The sequence below is a fragment of the Dendrobates tinctorius genome, unplaced genomic scaffold (genome assembly GCF_039654945.1).
Source record: "Dendrobates tinctorius isolate UK_male_01 unplaced genomic scaffold, ASM3965494v1 ptg000008l, whole genome shotgun sequence".
In the NCBI taxonomy this organism is placed as follows: Eukaryota; Metazoa; Chordata; class Amphibia; order Anura; family Dendrobatidae; genus Dendrobates; species Dendrobates tinctorius.
In genome coordinates, this window is record NW_027361676.1 from 34545966 (window position 1) to 34566736 (window position 20771).

The following is a 20771-nucleotide window of genomic DNA, read 5'->3' on the forward strand; positions in this document are numbered from 1 at the left end:
CAAAAATTATATTTTGAATAGGATTATAAAGTCGATTGAAACACCAGAAGCAAAACAAGAAAAACCCTAAAATATAGCTTTTAATTCAATCACTAAAAACATTAGTAGTAATGACTAAAAAGGGGAGGAATAAGGGACAAATTATGAAGGGTAGCAGAATTACTGTTTTAAATCTATTCAGTTATGACAAAAATATGGGCCACAGGCTAAATCGCCCTAGTCCACCCTGTTACATTAGTATTATCTATGAGACTATTTATGTCTCTTTAAAACAATTTTTCGGTATTATAAGTGTGTGTGTGTTTAACCTTTTTGTGTCCTTTTTTGTATACTTAGGGAGGTTTAGGGATTTTTAGGGATACCGACGTTGAGCGGGGGCGCCATATCGTCAACAACTAGGGTGCCAACCTCCGCAGCTAGGAAGGGTTGTAATAGGGTGGACTAGGGCGATTTAGCCTGTGGCCCATATTTTTGTCATAACTGAATAGATTTAAAACAGTAATTCTGCTACCCTTCATAATTTGTCCCTTATTCCTCCCCTTTTTAGTCATTACTACTAATGAACCTACAGCCAAGCATGGTCGTGTGTGACAATGGCCGGAACTTAATGGTGGCTCTGAGGCGAGGCGAGCTGACACACATACTATGCCTGGCCCATGTGTTTAACCTTGCTGCTCAATGGTTTTTCAAAAGCTACCCAGAGCTGCCCGATCTGCTTGTGAAAGTACGCCGCCTCCCATCGCAGTGGCCCTGAGTCGTGGGGTACTCGCACAAGGAATGCAAAGTTTTGGAAGATGCTGAGGGAGTACCTTGCTGACTGTACAAAATCGCCCGTGATTCCTCTGTGCCTTATAATTATTGGGTCAAGGCTGGATTGGGCCAGACTTCTCAACACCACAGAATGATAGCAGGGTAACATAAACTCAAATCCATTGTCTCTTTTTAGGAGGTCTGTTTCCATGCACCTCTTTCCACACACAAATGGGTATACACTTCCTTATTTGGCCTATATGCTGTTGTCCCACTCCTTTTCCTCATCATCTACCACCACTATATCACCAGGATTACCGTGGTCCATGATGCAACACCCACATTAGTGTTGTAAAGGGTGTTTATGTATTACAAGTATAGGAGACCCACTCCTTTGCAATGGGAAGAGATTATTAGGAGGCCCTCCTCCACGTCTCTTCATCCACCACCACTAGATCACCAGGGTGATGTTGTCCGTGATGCAATACTCTTGTTATTGTTTTTAATGGTGTTTATGATGCCCGTCAACAAATTTTTTTGACAGTATGTTGCTGTATACCCCCCAGGAGGGCATGTTTGTCAGCCCATACACTTACTGCATGGGCATTACAAGTATAGGAAACCCGCTCCTTTGTAACAGGAAGAGACTTTTAGGAGACCCTCCGCCACATCTCTTCCAAGGAGTATTGGGGTGCGTCCAAATTTGGGGCAGGCATTGTCTTCACTTCATGGGCAAACAGTATGGGAGTACAAAATTAATAATAATGTGAACTTCGGTTTCATATAGCCATCCAGTACGTCGGTTCAAAGGGTTTTGTGGCGCATGTATGTCATGCTCGCCATGTCTGTCATGTCCGCCATGTCTGTTTTGCCTCATGACCCCTGGAGCGGTGTGCACACGCATCTCATGTCTGCTATCCTGCATGTTCCCTAGAGCAGTGTGCACACTCACCTCATGACTGTTGAGCTGCGGGATGCCTGCGTTTCTGCTCTGCCTTCTGTGATCATTTCGTCATGTCTGGAACCCCTGATCATGTGTCCTTCCTATGTTCCAGCAGAGGATGGTTCTGCATTCATCTCTGCATGTCTGGAATTCTGATCATGTGACCTGCCTAGGTTTCAGCACTGGTTCTGCAATCATCCCTGCATGTCTGGAATCCTGATCATGTGACTGCTCCCTGTGATCCTGGAGGATCTGAACTGGAAGTTCTTCCCTGGTCCTGACCCGGAAGTGGAGGTGCTATACCCTATATCAGATCGCCCCTTCCTATGCTCAGGGCCTGAGTATTGTGTTGCTTCCCTGCATGGCTGCTTGGTCTGCTGGGTTGCTCCCCCTATTCTGTTCCCTTGCACCTTGCTCTGTCGTGTGTCTCTGCACACGCTCCCTGCTCGTATTCCGTCTCTTGTCTCGTGCTTTGTCTCGTGTTGTCCTTCGTGCTTTGTTTGTCCTCGCTATGCTTCCTTGTTATGCTATGCTCTGTACCCTGTCCCTGACGTGTCTCTCTACATGTGCGGGCCTCCGCTCTGTACCCTGTCCCTGACGTGTCTCTCTACACGTGCAGGCCTCCGCTCTGTACCCTGTCCCTGACGTCTCTCTACACTTGCAGGCCTCCATTCTGTACCCTGTCCCTGGCGTGCCTCTCTACATGTGCAGGCCTTCGCTCTGTTCTCTGTCTAGTCCAAGGTTCTCCCTTGGCCCGGCTCTGGGCTTCGGCCTACGCTCCGCCGCTAGACTCTGTCCCTTGCATGTCTCTCCACACGCGCAGGCCTCATCTTGTACTTTGCCCCTGGCATGCCCTCTGCATGCGCAGGACTCTGCCTCTTACCCTATGCCTTGTCTCTGATGTTTCGTACACTCTTGCACTTTTCGTACTAGGCTTTGCCGTCCTGTACCTTTGCCTAGCCCTGCCTTGTGGCTCCATGTCCTCGTGCACGCGCCTGGTCACCCTGTGCCTGCCTGTTGTGCCTCAGCCGTGCCGCCTCTAGTCGTGCTCGCCTGTGTGCCTCAGCCGTGCCCGCCGTCCAGAGCTATAGTGGTTACCAGCTGTGTGAGCCGCAGCTGTGCCGCCTCTAAGTTGTGCCCGCCTGCTTATGCCACTGTCGGTACCACCTGCCGGTGCCCCAGCTGTGGTTTCCGTGCTCCCTTGCACGCACGCTGGTTTTCGCACTGTGCCTTTTCGTGCTACTCTTGCACAGAGTCTTTTGCTTACTCTGCTCTGCTCTGAACCCTGTCTTGCCTGCCGGATTCCGTAACCTGCCGACCGCTGCCAGAGGTCCGGACCTAGATGACTGCGCCCTGATGTCCGGAGCTGATTTCCGCAGTCTGATTCCTGGACCCTGTCGGTCGATGCCAGCACCCCGGATTCCGATGCCACCGTACCCTATCTTGGTCCCTGGCGTGTCCTCTGCGCGCGCAGGCCTCCGTCCTGTATCTCTCCCTGGTGTGTCTCTTCTCACGCGCAGGCCACCGTCCCTGGCATGCCCCTTGGCATGTGCAGGCCTCCGTCCTGTGAACCTGACCCGGGCGTGTTCGTTGACACGCATCCTGTTTCTAACTTTGTCTTGTCTCCTTGCATGGAACCCTGGTTTGCTTACCGGATGTCCGGAACCTGCGATCACCTTCAGAGCTACAGAACCTGATGTCCCGGTTGATCGTTGCTTGTTGTCCTGAGTCCAATGTCCTCGTGCCTCTGTCTACCATCTGCACGTACCATGCTTTGGACCTCGGCGTGCTCTTGCACGCACCTTCCTCTATGTACTCTGTGTGTTCATGTTTTGCACCTGTTATACCCTGAAGTGTTCCTCATGCCTTGCACCTCGGCGTGCTCTTGCATGCATCTTGCTTTATGTACTTTGTGTGTTCACGTTTTGCACCTGTTGTACACAGAAGTGTTCCTTAATGAAGTATCCTTGAACTAACGTCTTGTCTCACCTTGTCTTGTTTCCCTGAGCCGGCCGTTTGGTCCAGCTGCTGTGGTGGCTCACCCCCTTGGGGTATTGGGGTGGCTGTTCTAAGGGGTATTGAAGTGCGTGTACATTTGGGGCAGGCCTTGCATTAACTGCATAGGGAGTACCAACTTCCTAATAATGGGAACATTGCTTTCAGGTGGCCCTCCTGTGAGTCTCGTCAAAGGGGTATTGGGGTGCGTGCAAATTTTGGGCAGCCCTGACACTCACTGTATACACAATAATATGATAGGTGACCCACTGTTTAATAATGGGAACAACAAAGCATAGCCGGCTGATGGCTCTCTAAGAATAGAGAGGACCAACTGCTGTCCCTTTAAGAATATTACAGTCCATCTGATGGCCCTATAACAATAGGCTTTGTGTCTTTCAGAGTCCCTCCTTCATAAATGAAACAGGATGTGTCAGATGATGTGTCACACATCACATGGCCAGCTAAGGTTGCAAAATGTTAAAATGACATTTCCCAGTGAATGCATTTGTCTTGGTTGAAAACAATGCTAAAGTTGAAAAACGCATCAAAAACGCTATGTGTGAACATAGCCCAAGGTGTGGAGGAGCATTTTTGTATTTGGTTATTTATTTTGTCTTCTAAACAAGTCAGTACCCTGGAAAGGATGTTTCTTAACATATTTCCCAGGAAAATCCATGTTGGTTTCGCTTTTGTATGTTTTTTGGTGAGTCTGTAAAAAGTGGCGTAAGACTCGGACAACATTGTTCACAGCAGTAACCTGGAAGTAAGAAATGCTTCCAGGGGTCTTCCTCCTCCTGTTACCATGTCATTTGAGTTCTTTTCCCATAGATTTCCACAGTTTTTAGGCCCTCAAAGGACCTCTGGGGGGGGTTCTCCGCAAAAAAGCTTGGGTTTCCCATAGGCTTATATTGGGCTCATTGCTCGGGTCGAGCACCCGAGCATTAGAAAATGTTCGACCTAAGCAGCGAGCACCCGAGCATTTTAGTGCTCGCTCATCACTAGTTATCACCATAATCATACTGACATGGAGAAACACGTTGCAAGTCAATCTTACCATACAATAAAATACTGTAAAATAAGAAAAACAGTAGCAGAAAGTAGCAGTTTCTCTACACTTTCAATTTAACATTGAATGATAAAATAAATAGTGTCATTCAAGACAACTCATCTAGCAAAAAACAAGCTTTCATACTGCATCGTTGATGGAAAAATAAAAAAGTTAAGTATCTTTGTAGAAGCGATGAAAATATGTGCCACAGTGGAAAATCTCCCAATTTGGAAGCCATTAAACACACAGTTGTTTGATGCTTTTCTTGGCATAGTTTTTTGGAAATAAACATGAAGTCTTAAATCTTTTTACCTTTTAGGCCACTTTTTTATTACTCTACCAAACAGATGCCAATTCATACTAATACATGCAGACAGGATGTTTTCTTTAAATTACAGTGCACCATCTTCTCCTTGAGAGATAGAGAGTAGATACTTGCTGAAAATCTTTAATGTTGTAATGTGTTTCTGAGCTGTATTGAATTTACAGGAATTTTTCAATTTCACATCTAATAGAAACTGTGGCACACTAGTAGAATTACAATGAAATATGGCATCTGGAGTGACACGCGGACAGAATTCATTCATAAGAATTCTATTTGATTACTTTATCTAAACACATACATATCAGGCGTCTCATACACATAGGTCAATTTTTCCTACTGAAATGTAATGTAAGGCAGATTTGTATGTAGATAATAGTGTAAGTATTTATTTGTATAAAGGTCATGTATCTGAAAGCACTTTTTTATAGATACATGCATTTTCCATGTGTTGGCTGCTTGTTGTGTTACTATATAATAGAAAAGCAACAGGATATCAAAGCACATTGATATTAAAACTATTGAAAACAGTGTCAGTCATATATGTTTGTGATGTCATATGTATTGTAACTTACAGTATTATGCAAATTATGAAGTCTAATTTCTCAACCTTGATGTGCCCTCTTCTTGCTGTTCAATTTGTTGATTAATAGGGATTGGCGAACACGAACTGTAAAGTTCAGCGTCCCTACCTGTCACCAAGTGTTCGTGCACGGACCCCGAACACAGACTTCTTTCAAAAGTCCGTGTTCCTGTTCGGGTTAGGCAGCCCGAACATAGCTTGTTGAATAGCTGCAATGCAGCCAAGCTTTTCTGGTGTGGGCACAAGGCCCAAATACCTCCTTCAAATAATTTGCGATAAAACTGTGTTTCAGAGACAAATCAGAAGGCCAGATTTCCACTTAAAAATAGTTAGGCCTAGTATAGTGGTGCAGCCACGAGGCCCAATTTGCTACTCCCAATAGTATGTGATAAAAATGTTTTTCAGTGACAAATCAGAAGGCCACATTTGAAAATCTAAATCTTTGTCCTAATTCCTTTATGATGAAACAATTCCACAGTTTTGCAGAATAATATGTTGTGCTGGTAAAATTTTGACCAAGGCAGGAGTCCATATTTCAAATTATAAATTCTTTGTGGTAATACTGTGGTCCAGGAGTAGGGCTAGTTTCACACTAGCGTTTTTTTGCGCTGCGTTAGGAGCGCACATGAAAGGCATGTGAAAAGCGCATACAAACGCTTGTAAACGCTGCGTTTTTTTGTAGCATTATTGTGCGCATAATGACCAAAAATCACAGCATTTTTATGCGTTTGTAAGCGTTTTTCATGCTTTTGCATTTATTATGCGCAATAAACTAGAGAAAAAATCCTTGGAAAATTCTTGCAACACACTCAAGCAATGGGAAAGCAGTGGGCGTGTCTTATGGAAATTCTTTATATAGCCCCTTTTTACAGCTGAATTCTTCACATTTGCTTGCATTTGACTTGAGAAACATGGATCTGCACTGGAAGAGCTTTTACTTTGACTTGGATCTGGACATGAGGACTGCTCAGGCTTATGCAGTTGCTTGCCATGAACAGAGGGAGAGAGAGAGAGGCAGCGAAGATGGCAGCAGCGGCGTATGTGGATACATCCCATTATTGAACTCCGGGAGAGCCGTGGAGCATACCACACCCTCTACAGCAAGCTCCAGGCAAACCCGGAGAAATTTACGGATTATACCCGGATGACCAAAGAAACCTTTCACTATATGCTTGGTCGGGTAAAAAGTCATCCTGAGACAGGACACGCAGCTCCGGCTTGCGATTACTCCTGAGGAACGGCTCCTGGTCACATTAAGGTACGTAGTTTTCATAAACCAAAGGCTGCAGAATTTTTTTTTTTTTTGTTTTTTTAATTAAACGTGTGTAAAAAAATTACGTATACACAAATATTAATTATTGTTTTCTTTGTGTTACAGATTTCTGGCTACTGGAGAGACCCTCTCGTCACTGCACTTCCAGTACCGGATTGGAATCTCCACGTTGTCTGGAATTGTAGCGGACACCTGCCAGGCTTTGTGGAACGTTCTTTGTCCCGAATTCATGCCCATGCCCACTGCAGCAAAGTGGTTGGAAATTGCCGAAAGATTCTGGACTGTATGCAATTTCCCAAACTGTTTAGGAGCAGTGGATGGGAAGCACATCTGGATTATCAAGCCCAAAAGAACTGGCTCTGAGATCTATAACTACAAAAAGTACTTTTCTACTGTACTGATGGCCATTGCGGTTGCAGACTGTAAGTTTATTGCAGTGGACATTGGTGCATTTGGCCGTGGGAATGACTCCCAGGCTTTTAAGACATCGGACATGGACAGGAGGTTGTATGGCAACAACTTCGATTTCCCCATGCCACGTCCTCTTCCCAACACCGAAGGTCCTCCACAGCCATTTGTAATCCTCAAACCCTACTCCAGCCGGGACTTGGACCTACAAAAAATAATTTTTAATTTCAGGCTGACCAGGGCCAGGAGAACAGTAGAGTGTGCTTTTGATATACTTATATCGAGATGGTGCATTCTTGGCACAGCTATTAATCTTAAACTGGAAACAGTGGATGAGGTGGTCAAGGCCTGTGTTGTTCTACATAATTTTGTAATTTCTCGAGAGCACCTGAACTTTGATCTTGATGATGTTGCTCCTTTGCCAGAATTTACACAGCACCCTCTCAGGTCATCCGTTGAAGTTGGCCAAATGAGGGACCAATTTGCGGCCTACTTCAACTCAGATGTCGGACGGGTGGAATGGCCAGAGCAAATGTTGTAAAAAAATGTTATTGCATGTTGTTGGTATGTTAATAAAAAAAACTGTTTTGATACCTGTACTGTGTGCATTCTCAGTTTTTACACTCCCAATACCATTAGCAAGTAGCCAGGTGTATCAGTGAATTTATGATGCTGTGTTCTGTGCATCATGAATTCACTAATACTCCTGAGTAGGTAACTCTCTACATTCGTGTAATATTGCACAGACTGGATACAGCAAGGTTCCACAATTTCAGTCCTCAAGGTCCAACAGATCATGTTGTAATGAAATAAAAAGAGGATTCCATGCAACATGATCTGTTGGTGGCCCATGAGGACTGGAGTTGGGGAACCATGCAATATTATAAGAATGTAGAGATTGCTGTGGAAAATACAAGTCATGTAGATTGGTTTGTTTTTTTTTCAAACCAATCTATATTCACACCTCTCTGCTACAATAACCTCACCCCCTGCTGCAACTCGTCAACTGAGCCAGGGTCTGTTCTTCACAAGTACCCAGGTTGCAAAAGAACTGAATAAGATCAAAGTTTTGAAGGCTGCAGGTCCTGATGGCATCAGTGCAAGGCTAATCAAAACCTGCGGGCACCAGCTGAGTGAGATCATTACATATCTGTTCAATATGAGCCTGAGAATAGGTATAGTACCACAACTGTGGAAATTATCGTGTGTGCTACCAGTTCCGAATAAACCTTATCCAAAAGACCTTAATGACTATAGACCTGTAGCATTGACATCACACCTGATGAAGGTATTAGAGAGATTGGTTCTCACACGTCTCCGTCCTCTAGTGAGCTCGGATATGGACCCTCTCCAGTTTGCCTACCGGCCGGGCATTGGTGTGGATGATGCCATTATCCACCTTCTAGATAGGACTCTCTCTCACCTGGAGAAACCTGGGAACACTGTGAGAATAATGTTCTTCGATTTCTCTAGTGCTTTTAACACCATACAGCCACGTCTACTAAGAGACAAGCTGGGCCTTGTTGGTGTGGACCTCCAACTCTCCACCTGGATCCTTAACTACCTCAAGAACCGACCTCCGTTTAAGGTTCGGGACAGTGTGTCAGACAGTGATCAGCAATACAGGGGCACCTCAAGCTACAGTTCTTGCCCCTTTTCTCTTCACACTGTACACTGCGGATTTTAGGTGCAACTCATCTAGCTGCTACTTGCAGAAGTATTCTGATGACTCTGCAATAGTAGGACTCATCACAGGAGGAGATGAAAGAGAGTACAGAGACACTAACCAAGCTTTTGTGGAGTGGTGTCAGAGGAACCACCTTAGGATTAATTCCGGGAAGACCAAGGAATTGGTGGTGGACTTTCGCAAGGGCAAAAATCCACCAGTAGTGGTGAACTTTCAGGGAAATGACATTGAGATAGTCGACACCTATAAGTACCTTGGTGTGATCCTCAATAATAAGCTTGACTGGGCCCATCACTTGGATGCAGTGTACAGGAAGGGCCAAAGCAGGCTTTATCTGCTCAGAAGGCTGAGAGCCTTCGGAGTTAGAGAGGCACTCCTTGAATCCTTCTTCAACTCTGTTGTGGCATCAGTCATCTTCTTTGGTGTGGCGTGCTGGGGTAGTGGCATATCAACCAGGGACAGGAATAGGCTGGACAAACTGATTAGAAGGGCCAGCTCTGTCCTGGGATGCCCCCTTGACCCAGTACAGGAAGTAGGGGACAGGAGGATACTGGCCAAGGTGAGCTACATGGTGCAGAATGATTCCCATCCCATGCATGAGACCATGACAAAGATGTGCAGTACTGTCAGTGACCGGCTACTTCATCCTAAATGTGAGAGGGAGCGCTATCGAAAGTCCTTCCTTCCTGCTGCAGTTAGGCTGTATAACCAGCACTGTCCAAAACAGAGAACGACCCAAACAGAGAACTGATAGATCCAAAGTTGTGACAGTTCGGTTACATTTTTTTTTTTTTTTGTATATGTACCTACGTCAATGTAATGCCTTTATGCATCTGTATCTGTACTTGTTCCTGCCTTGCTGCTGTAATGCTCTGAATTTCCCCATGGTGGGATGATTAAAGGATTATCTTATATGATTTCTTTTCCACAGCAGTCTCTACATTCTTGTATATTGCACAGACTGGATCCACCAGGGTTCCCCAACTCCACTCCTCAAGGTCCACCTACAGATCATGTAATGAAATAAAAAGAGGATTCCATACAACATGATCTGTTGGTGGCCCATGAGGACTGGAGTTGGGAAACCGTGCAATATTACAAGAATGATGAGATTGCTGTGGAAAAGACAAGTCATGTAGATTTGTTACGTTGACAACACATATCTCCAAGACTGACACAAGAAACATGTCAGTAATGGAGATATCTGGTGGCAAAAACGCTAAGTGTACGGCGCAGTGTGTGTGTACGGTGCAGTGTGTGTGTGTGTGTGTGTGTGTGTACGCGGCGCAGTGTGTGTAGTCGGCGATAGACACAGTAACCAATCCAGATTTTGTGAAAGCACAAGTGCACATTTATTTTGTACCAAAAAAAATATATATATATTTTATTAGGAATGTTTGGGATACTTTGGGTGTGTGGAGAGACGAGGAACGACTGGAGGTTGAGGAAGGGGTTCTAGGAGAAGGGACGACGAAAGTACGGGGGGAAGGGAGCTCTGGAATGGACAAGGAGGCAGAGGGTGGATGGACGAACAAAGTTTTTTTTTTTTTTTTCTTCTTTGGCGCAGGAATATCCTGCCCGGACCGACTGGCAGCCTGTGAACTCCTTACTTTTGTTGACCGCCTGGTGACGGTGGACTGTGGCATTGCCCTGTAAAAAAGGGAATATGGATCCCCACTTTGCTGCTCTGTGGTGGCGGTGTCGGTGCTGCTGCAAGTGGCGGTGCTCCTAGAAGGGGAGAATGTTGCGTCGGTGCTCTGAGCAGGAGGCTGCCTGTCTGTGATCTCAGGCAAAGTGCTTTGGGGACTCCGAGGAGGAGAATTGGCGGCGGTTATCTTTCGATGAGGAGTGGTGGCGGTGCTCTGTTGCTGAGGAGTGCTGGCGGTGCTCTGTTGCTGAGGAGTGCTGGCGGTGCTCCTTTGGTGTTGACTGGTGGTGTCAGTGGGCCAAGCAGGTTCTGTGGTGGCTTGGCTCCAAGCTGGTGGTGCTTTGGCGGTGGTGGTGCTCCATACAGGAGCAGGGTTTGACATAGTGGTGGTGGCGGAGGAGTGTCCAGCAGCACTCAGACTTGGGGTGGTGTCCGGCTTTGCTGGGAATGCAGGTGGCCGTGCAGTGGTATGCAGCAGAAGTTGGTAGTGTGGTAAAGCGAGTCAGCGGTGGAACTGTTGGAAACGACACCACTGACTGCTGAACATACCGATTCTGCTGCATGGCCTGCAAGTAAGCAGTGTTGCAGGCCTGTAACACACTCAGCTGTTGCTCAGGACTAAGGTGTTCTGCCATGCCCTGTTCAATTTCCCTGAAAAAATGGTGCGCCGGTCTGTTGAGGTCGGCCTCCAGATGGTCAAGGCGCTGGTCGACAGAGTGGAAGCGGTGTTCCATGTGGTTAAAACCAAGGCTGTGGAGTCGGTAAGCCAAACCTGCGACTCCGACTCCTCAATTTCCCTTCCTCCGACTCCGATTCCACGACTTCAACTCCAACATATATTGCTTACATTTAAGTGAAAAATTGATTGTAGTACAATGTGAACATCAGATATTTAATCATTTTTATGATACAATAATCAAGACATTTAGATAGAACATAATATATATTTATTGGAATACAACTTTAGAACACAAAAAACTGTAATTAATTGTAAATATGTAATACACTATGTAATATCGATTACATATATAACACTATGTAATAAACTATGTAAGTGGCAAAAAACCGTTTTCAGCAAAAACATACTAAATAACATTTGTGCAGTCTATGAATTTGTTCTAAGAAATAGAATTGCCTCCATCAGATCCTCCTTCATAGATGACCTAAAATCTGTCCTAATAATTTTAAGGCCAGAGAACAACCTCTCTACACTAACTTGGGTTGGAGGCAAAGCAGTGACCACATGGGCAACATATCTAACAATTTCCAAGTATAAAAGAATTGCCTCATGCACAGTCAGTTTTGATGAACGGTTGAATTTTTCTTTTTCTTTGAGAGCAAGTGAAACATTTTGCTGAAATATGGTCAATCTGATTGCTATAGGAGACGGAGTGAAATCTTTTTCCTCGCAGCAACGCTTTGCCTGCTCCATATCATCCAAATACTTGTCAAAGTCAAACTCCTCATCTGATGAGGATGAAGATATGGCAGCAGTACATTGTCAGGACCCAAGTCCTCTTGCGCCTGGCAGTCCTCCTGTAGGCCACTCATCCTAACTACTACCTCAGTCAGAGCTTCTTTTCCTTTAGTAAGCTGTTGATAATCAAGCAATAAATGATGACTTGGGTCCACATAAACAGCTGCCAGAGAAATTTTATTTTCTAATAGCTGTGTCTCTCTCCGTTTCATTGAAGCAGAAATGCCATCTGCGATTAAATCTCCTCTTTGGGACAGGCAAAATAGCAAGTTCTTCCACTCCCTTATGAAAATGCCAGGAGTTAAATCCTCAACTTGTAATTTTTTTAGTCACGGTAAATAGGTGATTAAGCAATTCCTTCAATTCAGCCACCTGTGTCCATTGACCTTCTTGTAGGGTTACCTGAGGGTTCGCCATATCTATAAGAAACGGTTTTAGTCAGGATCAAAACTAGGGGGGGCAGAACCTCATACTGTTCCGCAGAATCTCATACTGCACACCTCAGCTGCTGCAGAACCTTATTCTGCACACCCCTACACTTGAAAATAAAGCCTGCACCTTAAGATGTGGTGAATGCAGTCTATTTATTCCAACTATCAATTGATGTTGATGTGTTACTGAAGACGAGCAATGCCTGTCCTGGGCGTCCTTTTGGGCAGCTATGAGGTGTACCTGACTGGTGCTAAAAAAAAAAAAAGAGTGTTAGTCTGTGTGCTACCCGGCTTTCATTCTTTTTGGTACAGATAAGATATGGATAGACATATATGGATAGATAAAAGCAGATTAGAAATCTGCTCTGCTATTGAAAACATCTATGAGCTCAAAAACCTTTCAGGTGATGCGTTTTTTTAAAAAGCTGATCTGCTTTTGCAGCTGAAAAACGTATCCTCAAAAAACGCAGCGAAACCGCTGTGTGTGAATGTAGCCTTAGATCAGGAATAGAACAGCCATTTATAGGACATTTCATAACTTTCCCAAATTCCTATAAAAAAAAATATTCAGCACATTCTGCATTGAACTACTGTACCCAATTTATTATATATTTTAGGAGTAGGTGTCGGACCATTTTATACCGACTTCACCAAAATGAGCTCCGACTCCACAGCCCTGGTTAAAACCACGTTCCATCAGGGAAAAAACGCTTTCCATTCTGGCGGACAGCACCTTGAGACTGGCCTGAAAGGCCTCGCTCAAGTGCATGAACTCGGGCCTGACAGGTCACCAACTGTCTGTATTGCTGACCTGAAAGATGCTTCCTGGCTGTCGGATGGCTGGGACGGGTCCGAGGTCGATCAATGAAGAACCGCTCCCGGGACAGGTTGCAGGGTGCTGCTCCAAGTGCTGTGGAAAGAAAAGGAAAACATTAGCATCATGTATTTACAAGAAGCATCACCTGTTGAATTGAAAAGCACATAGTAATAACAAAACAAACAAAAAAAAAACTTACGCTCTGCTGCCAAGGACCGGTCTCAGGAAAGCCAACTCTCGATAGTAGCGGTACATTCTTCTGCGCCTTGCCGCTGAACCACTCCGAACCTGTCCCTCAGCATGAACATCGGTGTTGAAGCGGTCCTTCATCGAGCGCCAACGTGTGCATATTTTGTTCACTGCTGTGAAAAAAAAAAAGAAAATTTATAAAATGCACTTAAGGCAACTTAAATATCAGCACACACAACAGATTGAACTTTTCAATACAATATATCTTGCCATAAAAGCACCAGCACCATGAGGACCAGAAATCAATGCAGCAGTTGAAGACCAAAATCAATCACAGTGTGCCACATGGCATTGGTGTTTTTAATGCAAGAATATATCTTGCAAAAAGAAAACACCAGCACCATCAGGACCAGAAATCAATGCAGTATCACAGAGCATCTTTATACTTACTGAACGCCCTTTTGGAAGCTGCAGAGGCGCTGTCCCAGCCATCCATCATCGCTGCGGCCACCTCATTCCAGAGCTGCCGGGTCACCACTGTGTCATGTACTGCTGTCCCACAAGGGGATACGCTCCTCAACGAGGCGGATCAGGTGCTCGTTGTCGATGGAGACTTCTTCGTCATCCCATTGTGGAACCTAGAAAAAAAGAAATATATTGAATGTTTGTAATTTTGGAGAATGAAAAAGATAGAAAAAGAAGCAGAGAAGAAGCAAGATAAAACATGAAAATATAGACAGAAAAAAAAAAAGGCACATTATGTACTCACATTGCGTCTCCTCGCCACAACTTGACTACGCTGCTCCCGCTCAGACTGCTCCCGCATTCCATCTTCACTGCCCGTGTCCGATGTCTGTAAAGAAATCAAAAATTAAAACACTTCTAGAGGCAGCTAAACTTACCCAAAGGCAGCAAGATTGTCACCTCACGATCAGCTTGGGCCAGTTCTTGCCGAGATGGCGAATAGACCGATCCAGAAGAAGACATGCTGAAATGAAAACAAAATAAACATTAGTACATTATAAAATTGTACAGGACACACAGACATTATGTTGAAGAATACTCACATTTTGGCTCCTGAAGCTTGAATCCACACTTGGAAGGCTCTTCTGGGCTTTTGTCTGCTCTCTGCCAGGCTGTCTATAGAGTAATTGTCTGACCCTGAAGACACCTTTTATCTACACTCCTCCCAAACAATGTTGCTTGTTTAGGGGGAGTTTTAGACAAGTGTCTAGACATTGTTTACTCATAGCGCGTGCGCGCACAAGGCGCTTGCGTGCATGGTGCCAAGCACTCGTCAGTGATCACATAGACTGTAATGCTATTTTTGGGCGCACACGTGCGCGTGTGATTTTTTTTTTTTTAAGTATATAAGCGGAACAAAAAATGCAATATGTAGTGTTCGGTGCATCTGGGCACACACCTGTAAAATGCGCACGCTAAACGCTGATGAGCGCGTACATTCGCAAGACCCTGCGATCACCATGTTAAAGATAAGGGAACATTGCGCGTGCGCCCGATAGCGCATGATGCGCTGCGCGATCAAACGCTAGTGTGAAACTAGCCTAAGGCCATATTTCTCCAGAAAAATATTTTGTGCTGGTAATATTTTTTTGCCATGCATGAGTCCACATTTGAAAATACAAATTGTATGTACTAATAGCATGTTCCTGAAACAAGGCCATATTTAAGTATATAAATATTTAGTGCTACTAGTTTTTCTCCAGCCAGGAGTCCACACTTCTGAATCTAAATTATTTGGACTAAAGATGTGCTACAGAAATCAGGCTACATTTCAGCATGGAACAGGGCCTGGGACAGAGCTTGGAGCAGCATTTCTAGCTTAAACATTGATCAGCAACAGGTGGATGAGTCACAGATGTAGGCCTGGTGGTCTGACAGCCTTGTCAAATTCAGGCAAGACACATAAAGGAGACCCAACTTAGAGTCCAAACATTTTCAAAAATAAGAGGCAGACACCACTAAAGTGGCATCTATATAGTGTCATTAATTCTACAGCTCTTTGCAGACATTGTAGTTTTTCCCAGAGTAGAAATAGTATAATGGGGTTCTGACACCTCTTCCACTACAGGCAGTCAACCAGATTGAGACCCAACTTGCAGTCTTAACTTTTAATAAAATTGTTTGTAACATCAGCAGCAGTAGCAACAGCAGGCACAGTAGCCACAACAAAGGTGTCATAGACTGCAATAATGTGAGATCAATGCAGCACACTAAAAACGACACCATTCCCTAGTCTGCCCAGTCTGCGACTGGGGTGGAAAAGTCATTGCAGATCCATGACTCAGTCATCTTGATGAAAGTTAGGCAGTCTATACTTTCAGGGGACAGGCAGATATGCTTATCAGTCAGGACACCACCAGCAATGCTGAAGACATGTTCTAAGAGACCACTGTCTGCCGGGCATGATAAAACCTCCAAGGCGTGACAGGAAAGCTCAGGCAACTATTACATCTTTGAAAATGCAAAGGGGCCAAATTCCCCCTGAGGGCATTGATATCGAGCTCCAGATACTCCTGCCCCATCCTCTGCAATTGTTCACATCCTCTCAACGTGCACCATTAAAGAGGGTCATGAGGAGGTGGAGTGCAGTGATGTCCAAATATTTTAAAACCCACAGCCAGGTGAAAGCCACGTTGGGGAAGGTCAATTGATATCTGAAGAAGTGGAGGATAATCATGAGGTACAGTTGCCATCAGGTCAGCCTCAAATCACAGCTCAGAAGGAGTATCAGATTGAGGAATTGGAAGATGACTTGGTGGATGATGAGGCCACTGATCCAACCTGGTACAGTGGCATGCCTATCGAGCACAGCAGTGTAGAGAGTGATGGATGCACAGCAAGAAAACAGGCAAGAAGAGGTAGTAGTTTGCCTAGAGTTAGATCTTGGTCAAATGTTCCACAGAGCCCACCCACTTGGCTAGATAACAGGCCAAGGGTGCATTGTTCCCCTGTCTGGCATTTTTTTCTCTGAAAGTCCTTCAGATAAAACAACTGTAATTTGCAGCATCTGCCAAACCAAGCTTAGAAGAGGCAAGAACACTGCCAATCTGAGCACTACCAGCATGCAAAAGCACATGGCAAACAAGCACACTGTCACGGACGTGGTTTGTGGAACCACTGCCACAGACTGTGGAGAGCCTGGAGGAGCGTGAATAAGCAAGCACATGACTGTTCAATAAGGCTTCTGATGGTGAGGTTAGACTTGGCTCCCGATGAACGCCAGGTGCCACTCCAGGACAGACCAATGGACGCGCAGCAGCTGCACCCAGAGGACAGACTGGAAAGAGCAGCTGGCAGGGTTTGTATTAGAATGTAGCAGACAGTTTCCATCAGAGTGCAGCAGAGTTCACACCTGAGAGCAGCAGGCAGGGTCTGCATTAGAGTGCAGCAGGCGGGGTCTGCATTAGAGTGCAACAGGCGGGGTCTGCATTAGAAACTGCTGCAGGTAAGGTCTGCAGTAGAGTGCAGCTGGGACTGGTATGTAACCTTACACAACTTAAACTGCAAAACAGGAAGATTGCTCAGGCACCTCCCCAGTGGGGGGGGGAGCAATACATACATATTGGCCCACAGCTATTGGCTGGGGAGGAAATAGCAAGTGCACACGCTGACCCTTTATGAGGGCGGGATTGCACGCCCTTGTGCACTAAGGACATGGCTAGAGCACCGGCTGGAAGCATGCAGAGCATGGGGAAGGGAAGAACTAACCGCAGCACAGGTGAGTGAAGAGGCATGCCAGAGACCCTGCCTGTCAGAGCAGTACTCCGGTGTGGTGCTAACACACCCCAGTAGGTGGGCGGAATGCCTGGGTACCAAATCTCTGTCTGAGAGTGAAACCACTGCCCCTTCTCTTGTGTTATGACCTTCCCAATCTGCTGTCCATGAAGCATGCACTGATGCCTCCTGCCCACAACCAGCGGTTGCACACACACACAAGTCAGCAACCACGTCCACTTCATTGTCCCTGTGCAGCATTCAGTTGTCCCTGCCTCAGATATTAACTAGAAATCAGAAATATCCAGCCACCCACCCACCCACAGGCCCAAATGCTAAACAGCCAGATTGCTAGCCCTGGAAATGTTGCAGTTTTGACTTGAGGGAACTAAGCCTTTCCACGACCTCTAGGCGGTGGCAGCCCCATGGTACTCAATTCCCAGCCGACACTATTTGTGCTGTCCCCGCATTACATAAGCACGTGTTACACAATATTAGCCGTGCTTTGGCCAATGCAGTCACAGGGAAGATCCACCTAACCAAACACACATGGACAAGTTCTTGTCAACAGGGACTGTACATTTACCTGATGGCACCCTGGGTTAACCTGGTGGAGTCTGGCACAGAGTCAGAGGCTGGGACATCACACATCTCCCCCCAAAAATAGAAGGCCCAACTTACATCAGGGTTTCAGTCTCCTCATATTCCACTTACTGTCTCTCCTCCTCATCCTCAGTGGAAATGGCCTCCCCATCACTTCCCAGCTGGGAAATCTGCAGCAAAATGGCAGCACACTCTACTGAAGCTTATCTGTTTAGGTAATGAAGCTCACAATGCAGCCAAGCTGTTTAAAGGGATAAAAGAACAGACTGATCAGTGACTCTCCCTGCTAAATCTCCAACCATGTCTGGTTGGGTGCGATAATGGGTGTAATTTGGTGGCGGCTTTAAAGCTCGGCAAGCTGATACACATTCCATGCATGGCCCACATGCTGAACTTGGTTCTACAGTAGTTTTTAAAAAGATACCCTGACTTGCCTGACCTACTTACCAAGGTACGCTGTGTCAGCGCACATTTCAAAAGTCATCTCAGGCTTTCGCCGGTCTAACTTCACTGCAGCAGCACTTTAATTTGCCTTGTCACTGACTGATTTGTGACCTGTCCACACTCTGGAATTAGAACTTTCATATGTTGGCAAGGCTTAGTTAGCAGCAGAGGGCAGTCTCTGAATTCTAGCTTCTCAATGTCCGTCAGAGAAACACTCAGCCCCCACACATAACTGCCGAGTGGGTGTGGATCGCTGACCTATGTGAGGTTCTTCAAAACTTTGAGTACTGCAACAAGATGGTGAGCTCTGAGGACTCTATTATGAGCGTAACATCCAGCTGCTCTCTCTATTCAATTTTTCGCTGGAGAATATGAAAGAGGAAGCTTTGAATGCCAAGCAGGTGGCTATGGAGAAAGATTGTACAGTGGCTGATACCACGATACCACACAGCCCAGCCTCACACAGTATTCTCTGGCCACATTGGATGATGAAGAGGAACAGGAGGAAGAGGATGAGGCAGAGGAGGATGAGGCAGAAGAGGAATTTTTGCTATGCGCTACAGAGGGGACCCCCAGTCCCCAGCTTCATGCCTGTCCAGCATGGATGGCCTGAAGAGGAGGAGGAGGCTATGCATCGTGAGGTGGAATGGATGGTTGCTGTTCTTCCTGGTGAGGACACTGAACTTTTGACTCTTTGTAGTCTGCCACTCATGGTAGAGTTCATGTCCAGATGCCTTTCCCAAGACCCTTGCATGAAACGCTTTTTGTCCACCATGAAATACTGTCTCTGCACCTTTCTTGACCCACGGTACAAGAAGAAATTTGCCTCTCTAATGTCGGAGGCAGATGTGCCATTTTCAGTGAATGCTTGCCAGAGGGCCATAGTGGAAGACTTGCTCAAAAGATTACCCCCAGACAACATTGGTGGCAGTGGTACTGGCTCTTTTTCGCCCACAAGGATTACTTAGGAGGGCCACAAACACCAGGTGCAACTCAAGGGGGAGGGGGAATATCCACCAACTAGGCCATTTTCATGACATCGTTCCATCAGCAAGGACTGACTCTTCTAAAATTGAACAAGGGCTGGATTTCCTCCGATTTTGTAAGTCCTACAGGTGACAGCAACCTTATGTAAATGTAAGCCAAATTTTTTTTTTGGAAGTTGTCTTAATGTCGATCCTTTACAATCCAAAACGATTTTGTTCAGGAAATCAAATCTTCCTCCTGCTTCTGCAACAAGTACTTAGTGCTAATCTATGTATGCCACATGTGGGTATTGTTTTGTACTTTTTGAAACCTTTGCACATTGTGCAATAGCGAAACTTGTACTCTCTATCTCTACCTCTTGTAATTTAATAACTGCTAAGTGAATTGCAATGTTCCCATCACGGCGTCTTTCAGCTGGCCTGAGAGAGACCTCTTGGCTAATTTTCCGTAACCTTTGCACATTGTGCAATAGTGAATCTTGTACTCTCTATCGCTACCTATTGTAATAACTGAAAAATGTATTGTGAGGTCCCTATCATAGTCTCTTTCAGCATGTATGACACAGACCCCTTGGGGTAATTTTTGGAAACCTTTGTACATTGTGCAATGGTCAAATTTCTACTCTTAATCTCTATATATTCTATTAGTATTTTTTTTTTATTGTGTTGCCCTTCTCATGGTCTCTTTAAGCACATATCTGGTAGCCTACTCTCAATCTCTACCTCTTCTAAAAGTGTATGTCCCCATCACTGCATCTTTCAGCTGGTTTGAGTGAGACCCCCGGCTAATTTTTTGAAACCTTTGCACATTGTGCAATGGTGAAACATGTACTCCCTATCTCTACTTATTGTATTGTGAGGTCTCCATCACGGTCTCTTTCAACATGTATGATACAGACCCCTTGGGGTAATTTTTGGAAACCTTTGTACATTGTGCAATGGTCAAATTTGTACTCTCAATCTCTACATATTCTATTATTATTATTTTTTATTGTGTTGCCCTTCTCACGGTCTCTTTAATTGTGTATCTGGTAGCCTACTCCCAATCTCTACCTCTTGTAATAACTGCAAAGTGAATTGTGATGTCCTCATCACAGCGTTTTTCAGCTTGCCTGATAGAGACGCCTTGGGTAATTTTTGGAAACTTTTGCATATTATGCAATTGTGAAACTTGTACTCTCTATCTCTACCTCTTGTAATAACTGCTAAATGTATTTTGAGGTCCCCATCATGGCCTCTTCCAGCGTGTATGATACGGACCCCTTGAGGTAATTTTTGGAAACCTTTGTACAGTGTGCAATGGTCACATTTCTACTCTCTATCTCTCCTTCTTGCAATAACTGTTAAGTGTATTGTGAGGTCCCCATCACGGCATCTTTCAGTGTGTATGATACAGACCCCTTGGGTAATTTTTGGAAACCTTTGC